At 30.8% G+C, this 11,786-nt stretch overlaps 1 long non-coding RNA gene across 1 annotated transcript; it reads left to right on the forward strand.

Annotated features, from left to right (window-relative positions):
- Positions 1–606, forward strand: LOC149249987 (uncharacterized). Its single transcript, XR_016265921.1, has 2 exons — positions 1–174; positions 314–606. It is a non-coding gene; the product is annotated as an uncharacterized LOC149249987 (long non-coding RNA).
- The last annotated feature ends 11,180 nt before the right edge of the window (positions 607–11,786 follow it).

The raw sequence follows: 11,786 nt of genomic DNA on the forward strand, positions 1-11,786 counted from the left end.
CCGGCGTCGGCACCGTCCTCCACTGCAACAACATCCAAGACAACTCCATAACGGACATAAGCAGAGGCCCCTCATGGCCAGATCTCTTTTCCATCTGCGGCTGCGGCTGCTCTTTCTCGAGTTGGGGGGCATGGAGGGCATGGATATGGGATCAAATGTAGGGATTCACGCTACGTAAGCTCCTTCACAACGCCACTAAAATCTCTTCCAACAACATATTATGAACTCCACACTTTTAAAATCACTAGTTTATATTGCAAATAAAAACTAATTTACTTGATTCCGTTCCCTTTTAATTGATGTTCCCGTGCAGGCGAGGATACAACGCAGTAGAGGATTCCCCGGCAGAAAGTAGAAGATTCAGTAGAGGATTAATTCAAGCAGAACCAAAACAAGCCGTTGATAGGCCTGCTGTAATGTCGGATTTATCAAAAGAGGTTTTGGATGTCGGATCCTGTAACGGGTTACTATATCCCTGAACATCTTTTTGGTGAGGCCAATGTAACGGAACAGAGAAAATATTCTCAGGGTGGATTCAACTAATTCCAATCGAGTGACAAATTAAGGCTGCTCGATTCAATTTCAAATATAAAGCTTTCATGATGTACTCTGCATGCATTTACATATCATTAGTATCACTCTATCATTTTATTAACTATTTATCAAAGAAGTGTTGTCCAATTTCTAAGTTTGAAGTTGTTTGAGATAAATTGCTTTGTCTGTATGACCATATTACATTTAATCCATAAATTTGGTTTTAATTCTCAGAAAAATTAGGCCATGTTTCCCAATCATTGACTACTATAATTCTAAAAACAGGAATCAGTCCCCAATACAAACATGACAGTGATGACAAATAAATGTATAAATTATTTGGTGGGGAAGCAAATGCATATGCAATGTAAAATTGTTGGATATATGTACTGTTTTTTTTTTTTTTCATATATAAAATAATTTTACTCGAAAAAAAATGTAGATTATTTATAATCTATTGAAAATTTAGGGTTAAGATCAGGTGGACACTACAAGATTTGATTCTATGATGAATGTAGAGATTTACATCATATTCTTAAGTTGGTTGTAGGGCTTTCTCTATTTTGTTTTTGAAAGTAAATTTTTGATAATAAAAATATCTACTTACCCAGAAATATAAAACAATTTTAATTATATTTTAAATTTCTACAAGTTTTTAGATATAAATTAGTTGGCAACATTTTTTTAATATTGTTGATTCAAAGCCTGTTTTAATTCTTTTTAGAGAGTGACTACTTTAATCTGATGGATGTTATAGCCTCGTTGATTCCAGACCTTTTCGTAGAGAGTGACTACTTTAATATGATGGATGCTATAGCCTTGTTGATTCCATAATTTCAAATGAGCAATACAAAAATTATTCATTTACTACCAAAACTAATTTAACTTGTAATAATAGCAGTAAAGGCTCGAAGTTAGTGGATTCCCAAATGCAAAAGTTCTCACCTGAAAATGGTAAGATCTTTCGGTGTGAATAAAACAAGAGATTTTATTTATGATGAAATGGATAAAAACTAGAGAGAAGATTTCTTATATCAAATAATTTATTTATTGCTTATTTGAACTCAATGTTAATTTGAATAAAAAATATGTTGTCAAATATATTATTTTGAAATTTTCATTTTACTTGCTTGAACTCAATGTTAATTTGAATAAAAAATATGCTATCAAATATATTATTTTGAAATTGTCATTTGAAATTAAGCTTTGTTTTTAGGATCATATTACATTTTAAGTTATTTGTTTAGCTTCACATTTTGTTTAGTCATAAAAATATATTAGACAAAGTTTTTAAATAAATAAGATAAATGGAAAAATAGTTCAACTATTAAAGAAAGGTAAAATATTTATGGATTTTTAATTGTAATATGCCAAGTCATTCTATAATACTCAATTTATTTTTGTTAGTTTGACTTCAACAAGAAAGCATAAATTCAAGGAAACATAAATACAATTCGTTAATACATTGTTATATGGCAAGGTTCTATGTGGTCATGGAATGCAAAGCTTTTATCTTGTAATTACAAACTCTTAACCTTGATTGGTATTTAAAATAGTGAATTGCTTAAATCATGTCTGTCATATTGTTAAAAAAAAATTGTGAACTATAATTGCTTTAATTAATGGGTTTAAAATTTGTAAAAAACTTTATCCTAATTCAAATTAGTATAAAACTTAGATACCGACACACTTTCTTGTTGAAAACATAGGATTAAAGGTAAAATAATTAAGAAAAAGAATCATATATATTTAAATAATTTAATAAATGTGTTACAAAATAAAGACAACTTATCAATTAAGTATTTAATAAGGATATAAGATTTTCCTTTTTTTTTTACCTACTATTCTATATTTCTCTATGTGTGGGGCATAATCACTGAGATGTATTCCATAGATTATATTATACTAATGACCCATATGATAGGATGTAGATTTCATCTACTTTGGATTGCCATGTTGGTTCCTCATTGAGGGTCTCTTTGGTATGCACATCCTTTCCCTTATCAGAGGATGGTGTCTTAAAGGAATTGACGAAATCATAGGATGGTGTCTTAAAAGAATTGACGAAGCATATGTTTGTATCACCAATGGTGTTGTGACAATGGGAAATCTAGTTGTGTACACAAAGATTTCATTTGCTTCATGTGCAATTACACCGCAAACATTTGGCTTTCTTTGTTAGAAAATTTCATCATTATAGTTTTGCAAGTTGGCTAAATTTAGTTCAAACAGATGCTTTCTGGAAGTAGTAACTCAAGAATCGACCTACTAATTGCAATGTGGAACATTTGAATACACTTATTTGTTGGAACTTGGAAAAGAATGAGAAAATAGGTAATTAGATGCCATAATTATTTATCCAAACTTGAGGTCGCTTGATATCTGATATTGATAACTGGAGACTACTCAAAGATTAGTCCAAACTGCCAATGAAAGACTCATTGTCTGAAATACCCCATGTAAAATTGTTGTTAGAGAAGATCATGAATAGAAAATGCAGAGACCATAGAATGTTCAAGATATTATTTTAAGATTACTTCCAACAGTGAGAAAAGACAAAAAACATATACTACAATGAAATTTCCATTATGGAGCCTCTTGATTATGTCTTGACTCTACATTCTTCCATCTTCCTTCATTGATTCGAACTAAACAAAGTGTTTTTTGAAATAGTCTCCGAGACAAATGAGAGGTGGTATACTGCAATTTTAAGATTTTGAATTTAAATTTGAAACTCAAACAAACCGCCCCATCACATTTAATATTTAAACTACCTTTCCAACTCACCATATCACTTACTCAACCATTTGGAAACTGTAGCGGTGATCCTAACAAAGATTACTTAAAAATAAGGGGTTGACAGAAAATGGATGACCAAAATATGGGAGGAACAGAAGGCTGGAAAAGTGCCAAGAATATCAATACCATACATGCATACATATGGATAACATAGTTTCAAGGACTCTTCATCCTAGTGGATAATGCTCAACATTTTCCCACTACTCATCGTTAAATAATTGATACATTGAAAAGATAGATTTTGGAATCAATTCAAGAAAAACTATTACCTTAATAACTCTAACCAATAGGAACTATAACCTGTAGTAACTATAACCAATGAGAACTATTACCACAATTACTCTAGCTGACAATAAATTTGATCAATGAATGAATAAGATGAATATAGGTTGTTTGTCATAATAGTTCTCTGATCAAGAAATTCGCTATAACTATGACTAATAAACATTGATTATAGAATTATGACTGAAAAACAAAGGTCGTAGTTTAATTTCATAACCAAAGCTCCCACATCATAATTCTTGTGGTCATGATTCTTGTAAAATAAAGTAAAAGTTCCTAATTGACAAGGGAACTATGAACAACAAAGGAATGATTCCTAAGGTCATAGTTCATGAGGGTCAAATTTCTCGAGGCCATAGTTACTATGTGTCATAGTTCCTAAGGGTTAAAGTTCTCAAGTTCATAGTTCTTGTATGGCATTGTTACTATGGTCATATTTCTTGTGGGTTGTATTTTCTATTAGATTCCAATGATAAAAAAGATGATAAAATTTCTTCAATGAGAGTTAATGAAGTGCTTGTTGGAAAATGAGAAGGGGGAGGGGGGGTTGTAGAGAGAGAGAGAGAGAGAGAGAGAGAGAGAGAGAGAGAGACTAGAAAATCTATAAATGGAAATAGAGAGATAGAGAGTGTTGGGAATAAATTATTCATAATAGTATAAACAACAATTACATCCATACAATTCCATTCCATCAAATTCCACAATACTAGGGTTTTCAAATTCCATAAAAGTAGGGTTTTCAAATTGCACAAAACTAAGGTCTTCAAATTTCACTTCAATAGACATTGACATACATCGCCAACTTGTGATGCAAGGTCAATATGGTGTGTTTACTTACATTTTCTAATTATCCACTCAAATTTGAACTCACTATATTGGAGTTTCCACATTCCACATTGATAGGGATTTCAAATTCCACAAAGCTAGGGTTTTCATAGTGCATAAAACTAAGTTTTTCAAATTGCATAATGATATTTCCTAATAATGCACATTCACTTTTGAGCCATGCTAAGAAAGTAACCTATCTTGGGCCTTACGGAGCCTAGACAACTAGGAACATGTGTGTATTCCTAAGAATAAGCACACGTTCTTGTGGGTATGTGTTCTCATGATAGCCCCATTTCCACTTTTGGGGTCATCATTCTTGTGCAAGTGACCTTAGTTGATTCTCACTAGTTTTTTCAATTATGCATAATCCTTCTCAAGGTCTCATTATAGAATTTCTCACAAAATTCCTTCATACACTTCATGCTAGGTGTTTTCTCATTAGTCTACATAGTTTATTTCTTTTTCCACATATGAAGTCATTGCCACACATATGTGATTCCACAACCACTTGCCACATGGTTATTTACAATATACCAGTAGAGTGCTAAGTTATTTCATCATGACTATTCCCTAATTACAAAAGCCTCCATAATGTCCTGGTTGATTTCTTACACTTGTTTGAGAAAATTTCACATATTTAACTTTATGTATCTATTTATTACTCTTTAATTTTCATCTCATCATTATAGATTGGTCATGATTATAAGCGTTGAAATAGGTTATCATCATTAAATTCTTAGAACCCCCTTTTCTTTATACTTATTTTTCTATCTTCTCATAGGTTTTGTATTCCTTGAGGGGTAAGTTTCTTCCAATTTTGACTTCATTCATATGTAATTTAGGGAATTACGATACTATTTCTCATCTCTAATTTATCTTGATTCAGATTGAATTATTACATTGTTCGTCATCTATCTAAATGCTTTCAGAGTGGAAGAATTACATGAATCAACTTGTAGGGTCTTTTTATCAATGGGTCCCAATTTGGAAAATTTGGGTATGAAATCTTCCAGAGCCATTTTGAGGCATTAAACAAATATTTTTGGGGTAAGAAAATTATCGCTTGTACGAGATGATCTGATAGCTCGAAGTTTGTATGAAAAAATTATGTCTCTCACAATTTGATCTACCATACTGACCACCATGGTACAAGTCAACATCATTTTAATCCCCGTTACTCATGCATATGGGGCTAGCCATGTGTGGAATTTAAAAAAGCTTGTAAAAGGTCCAAAATCATAACTCTAATTGAGGGTTGGGGGAGTCAAACCTTTCATATAGTTAGCTCTTGGGTTATGTTAAATACTAGGCCACTAGGAGGAGTAGGGATTCCATTTCATGTTATTATAGTTTCTTCCATATTTGAGCAAAGCAATTGGGAGTGGGATGTTAGAGAGAAAAAAAGGGGCTTAAGATTTTGTAGAAACTTTACAAGACATGGGTCTTAGGTAACTCTATAGAGAGTACCTCTTTATTTGTATCTACACAGTTTTCCATACTAAGGAATAGAGATCAAAGCAACCTCACATTCTAGCTAGGTTTCTCCCGTAAGGATTTCCCAAGGAAAAAATTGTGCCTATTTTGGTTAGTGTGTGTATGTATTTTCAATCTATATTGCTTTCATTTTAGATAATTTATATTTAAGCATACAAACAATAAATAAAGAATCTAAGATCTAAAAATAATTAACATTCACAGTAAAAATTTCAATATTTTATCACATCTATTATGATAAATTGTTCCAATGGAATATCCACGACAATTTAATGATCATCTCCACATCTTGCCTGAATGACTAGTGCCTTCTTTACTACCACTTGTTACGTCGGCCAGTTTAACATATTATATGATTGTATGTTACTTTATCTTTGATGTTCTTTTCTTAATGTCCATGGTTAGGCTTTTATCGCCATTCTTCCCATCTTCAAAATGCAACATCCTCAAAGCAAGTAAATCCAATAACCATTAATTAGGAGTTAGGCTCAACAATCATCTTGAATCCATTTTATATTTGAACCCATCATTCATATCAATTGGAATTGCATTTTCAAACTATGCCATGATGGCTAGGTTGTTACTTTAATCAATAGTATCAAAAGATTTTATTATTAGGACAAGTATAAAAGACAAACAATACATAAAATAATTACTAAAATTTATTTTCCCACATTTTATTGGTTATATCTATATTCCCTTATCCTTGTAGCATTAAATAAGGTTCAAAATTTCTTTATCCTCCCTTAATTAACTATATAAACCTCATTATATCTAAAGTGTAATAATAAACCTCTATATTCACATAAAGTTACTCATATTCATGAAGTCATATAATTTCAATTTACTTTTGTTTTTTGAATGGTTATACACATTTGTCAATAACCAAATTATCTTCATCATAAATTAGTCCACAATATAAATTTACTATTATACAAAAATATAAATCACAACAAAGATAAATGTAAAAGTGTTTCCCAAAAATTTCATATGAAAACATTAACTTATTACATGTCTTGCTTTTTTGAAATTGTTATAAAATATTTGAATTCATTTTAATCATTCTCCCAAATTGTGGAATGTGCAATTCTCTAACTTTAAAATGTTGTTTTTAAACCATTGCACTAACTTATATCTTAGCAAATCTCATATAAAGATATTACCAATTAAATAAAAGTAGAAATAAAATATATCTCACACAAAAATATTATTAGTTAAATGAAAATAAAAATAAAACACAAAAAAAATTACCAATTATACCTTACCAAATGTATCATGAAAACATATAAATCATAACATGGAAAATCTTAAAAGAACATTACCAAGTGAAAAAGTATGACAAGAGATCAATAAAAAAGTACCAATTCACCTTATAGGTCATTTTTTTCTCCTCTTTTAATTTTGTTTCAATAATTTATTTAATCACTAGATATGTAGGAGTTAGATGTTAGACATAAATATTTTCTAAATTCAATTTTTTTTATATAGTAAGTTTTTTTATTAATAAAATTACGGACATTTTTTTAGATAACCCATCCTATCCCGGATTTATCAAGCACCAAGAGGGATCAAATCTCTTGAGGTGAAAACCTCTTTTTTGAGTGCAAAACATGAGGAAAGGTTGAGATGGGATCAAATCTCATGAGGTGTGAACCTCTTTTTTAAGTACAAAACTTGAGGAAAGGTTAAGAATCAAGATGGATCCAGATATTTGATCCCTCTTGGTGCTTGATTGATCCAAGGATATTTGATCCCTCTTGGTGCTTGATAGATCCAAGGTTAAGATGGATCTAGGCTGGTTATATATGTGTGTGTGTGTCTCTCTCTCTTTCTTATTCCCTCTCTCTATCTCACCCCCAAATATACACACTCTCTCTCCATATCTATCTATCTCTCTCTCACTCCATTTTCCTATCTCTCTTTCTCTTCCCCTTCGCTCCCTTTCTCTCTCCTCTCTCTCTTCCCTCCCGCTCTCCTTTCTTCCTCACTCTCTCTCCATCCCTCCCTCGTCACTCCCTCTCTCTCTCCACCTTTCTCCCTCTATTCCTTTCTTCTTTCCTCCCTCTTTCTCCCCCTCCAACTCCCTCTCTCTCCCTCTCTCTCTCTCTCGAGTCCTATCTCACTCCCTTTCTCTCCCACCTCCCTCTATCTCTCCCCTCCATCACTCTCTCCCTCTCTCTTCCCTTCAGATTTTTCACTATCTCCCTCCCTCTCTCCTTCTCTTTCTCCTCTCCATCTACGTGTCTCCCTCTCTCCCTCTCTTCTCCTTCTCTCCCTATCTCTCTCCTCTCCTCTTCTCTCTCTTCCCTCCTCTCCTCTCTCCCTCACCCTCTCTCCACCTCTATCTCTCTATGTCTATGTTCTTTCCTCCCACTCTCTCCCCCTCCAACTCCATATCTCTCTCTCTCTCTCTCTCTCTCACCTCCATCTCTCCTCTCTCGTCCTTCTTCTCTTTCCCTCTCCCTCACCTACCTCTCTCCCCCTCCCCCAATCACTCTCTCTCTCTCTCCCTCCACCCTCCAACTTTATCACTCTTTACTCCCCCCTCTCTCTCTCTCTCTTAAATTTGATCCCATTGTATTGTGTTTAAGAAAGTATCTAAATTAAAAAAACTCAATTGGTTTTTAAATATTAAACATATATTTTGAATCAATCATGTCAAAGAAAATACAATAATGAAAAACTTAAGAATCATGCATTATCTTTCCTCTATTATTGTTAGTCACTTTGCTTGCTCGAATTTCTTGGATCCTTAGTTAAGATGTATCTATGCATGTTCTTAATAATATTATTTATATTATATAAGTTTCACATCTTTATATATAAAAGTATTCTCATTTCGTGAGGATAGAGGATATCCATGGTAAAAATCTTGTCATATTGTCATAAAATATTTTGATTGCAACAAATTGAATTATATTATTCTTATTACTTTAAATTTTTATGATTAATTGAGCCAACATTTAAATGTTCAATGTTTTTCATTGACCTAACATTTCAAATTGTTACATTACACCTATACATCTACCCTATACTTATAAATAAAATCACATTAAAATATATAACACATATAAATAGTACTTATAAATTAGCATCCATTTTTATCATATAAATTTAAATTTAATTAATAAGCCCATAAAAAAATAATATTTAAAATATAACAAGATTCTTAACCATGAATATTCACACCCATTTTGCCATGGATGGTTTTTTACAATACCATGGGCCGATACCATGGCTTATCAATACCACATACCCAAAAACCATAACTCAATTAAAAAAAAAAAAACCAAAAAATTATAAATGTTTTATTTTAATTTAATTTTATACCCAATTTTAAATTTTAAATTATAACTTAATACTTACAATAAACATACAATATAATATTAACCATGGATATTCACCCCCATTTTACCATGGATATTATTAACTTGTAAATAGGCTTTGTTACAATACCATGGCTTATCAATACTACTTGCCCAAAAACCATAACACATTTCAAAACTAAAATATTTTATTTTAACATAATTTCCTATTTAACATTTTGACTAAGTCAAATCACATAAAAATAAAAATTAAATTAAATTAAATTAAAAGATTAATGTAATGTAAACATTTTAACTTAGTCAAAATAAAATAATAATAAAAAAATGGCCCATGGTATTGATATTGAGAATCCATAATATTCATATTGAATATATCCTATTTAAAGGGGGAAATTAAACCAACATAGATCTATCTTAACAGTGATCAAATCTCTTAATATGAAAACCTCTTTTAGAGTGAAAAGGGATTTGATCCCTGTTGCTATGTATAAGAAGAAGTTATACAATATGGATCTACCAAGTGCTGAGAGTGATCAAATCTCTTAATATGCAAACCTCTTTTAGAGTGAAAAGAGATTTGATCCTTGTTGGTATGTATAAGAAGAAGTTATACAATATGGATGCAAAGAGGTTTTCTGAAATTGCTTCCAAATTTAACCAAAACCTCCACCTTTGATTGAAGTGAGGGTGGCATAAGGATGAGCCACGAGGAATAAAGAAGAGATCATCTTGTAGAATTCAGATAATATTAAAAATAGTATTGCTTCCAAATTTAAAGAGAAATTGTGGGAAAATAAAGAGTTGGAGGGAAAAAGGAAAGTGCAATATTATAAGGAGGTGATCAACCCCAATCTGGAAAACCAAAATTATCTCTCTGTCTTGACTAGTGTTAAGATGAAAATGAACATTTCCAAGATCAAAACTAATTCTCATGAGCTTCATAGTGAAACTAGGCATTGGTGAATTCTTAAAACATAGTGGGATGAAAGAGGTTGTCACTTGTGCAAGCATTGGTGAATTATGAAAACACCTTGGGATGAAAGAGTTTGTCACCCATCCTAGGAGGGTTGAAAAACTTGTGTCACCAATCCTAGGAGGGTTGAAAAAACACCTTGGGATGAAAGAGTTTGTCACCAATCCTAGAAGGGTTGAAAATAAAAACCACTTTCTCTTAGATTGTCCATCTTATACTCACATGAAAGATTTTTCCACCAAACCTGGGAGGATTGAATCTTGTACTCACATTCAAACACTTTCTCTTAAACTGTCCATCTTATGCTCACATGAAAGAGTTTTCCACCAACCTGGGAGGATTGAATCTTGTACTCACATTCTAACACTTTCTCTTAAATTGTCCATCTTATACTGAGTTTCACTTTCTCTTAGATCGTCCATCTTATAATCACATTAAAACTCTTTCTCTTCCTCTTAAATTGTCCATCTTATACTCAGTTTCACTTTCTCTTAGACTGTCCATCTTATAATCACATTAAAACTCTATTTCTTAGATTGTCCACCTTATACTCACATTCAATTCCCTTCAAGCTTATAGGAATTACTAGTAAACATTCGACAGAGTCTAACATGTCTTCAAAGAATAGAACCCAAGAGGAGGGTGAATTAAACCCGTTAGCTACCACTAGAGCTATTGTCCTTTGACAACCTTCTTAACATTTTAACTCATCAAAACTATGGTGATTTGGGAACCCTTCTCTCACTTCCTTTTTAGCATATAAATAAAATTTTAAAAAATGGTATTTAATCTATTACCTTCTTGGGGTTTGATAGACCATATAAGCCTTAGTGGACATTAATCATCATGGTGGTCGTAATTATACATCAAAGTGATCTTCTCTCCTCTTAATATTATTATAATAATACCATACTATATATATATATATATATATATATATATATTAATTCAAAACCCCTATAATTAATCTATTATTTTTAAAATTTCAAATTACTTTTATTTTATCTCTAGATTATTAATTTAATAATAGTTATTATTAATTTACAACAAACTTAACTAATTTTTAAATCCAAAATTTTCGAGAAATTAAAACTAGAAATAATTACGTAATATTTATAATTTTTTAAACAATTTTTCAATTTTTTTTTTAATAAGCCAATAGTTATAATAAAATTATTTAAAATACAAAATATTGTTTATAAAATAAAATTTATTAAATTATAAATTTTTTAAATATTAACATTTTTTATTATATATTATTAAAAAATTATAATTAAAAAATTTAAAGTTCAAATATTCAAATAGATATTCATTTTTCTATATTTAATATTAATTAATTATTTTAATTTATATTAATATAACAAATTCGAAATCAATTATATATATATATAAATTTTACTCACCTTAATCACATATTCCCATATATATATATATATATATAATAAATTTTACTTACCTTAATCACATATTCCCATATTCCTTGGCTTAAAACTTTTTTAATCCACACTGATTTACTTTTGTATATATATATCAAAATTGTTTTTTAATTT

Source organism: Pinus tabuliformis, chromosome 7 (assembly GCF_031772625.1).
Source record: "Pinus tabuliformis cultivar Carrire ecotype Pingquan chromosome 7, CPIR1, whole genome shotgun sequence".
In the NCBI taxonomy this organism is placed as follows: Eukaryota; Viridiplantae; Streptophyta; class Pinopsida; order Pinales; family Pinaceae; genus Pinus; species Pinus tabuliformis.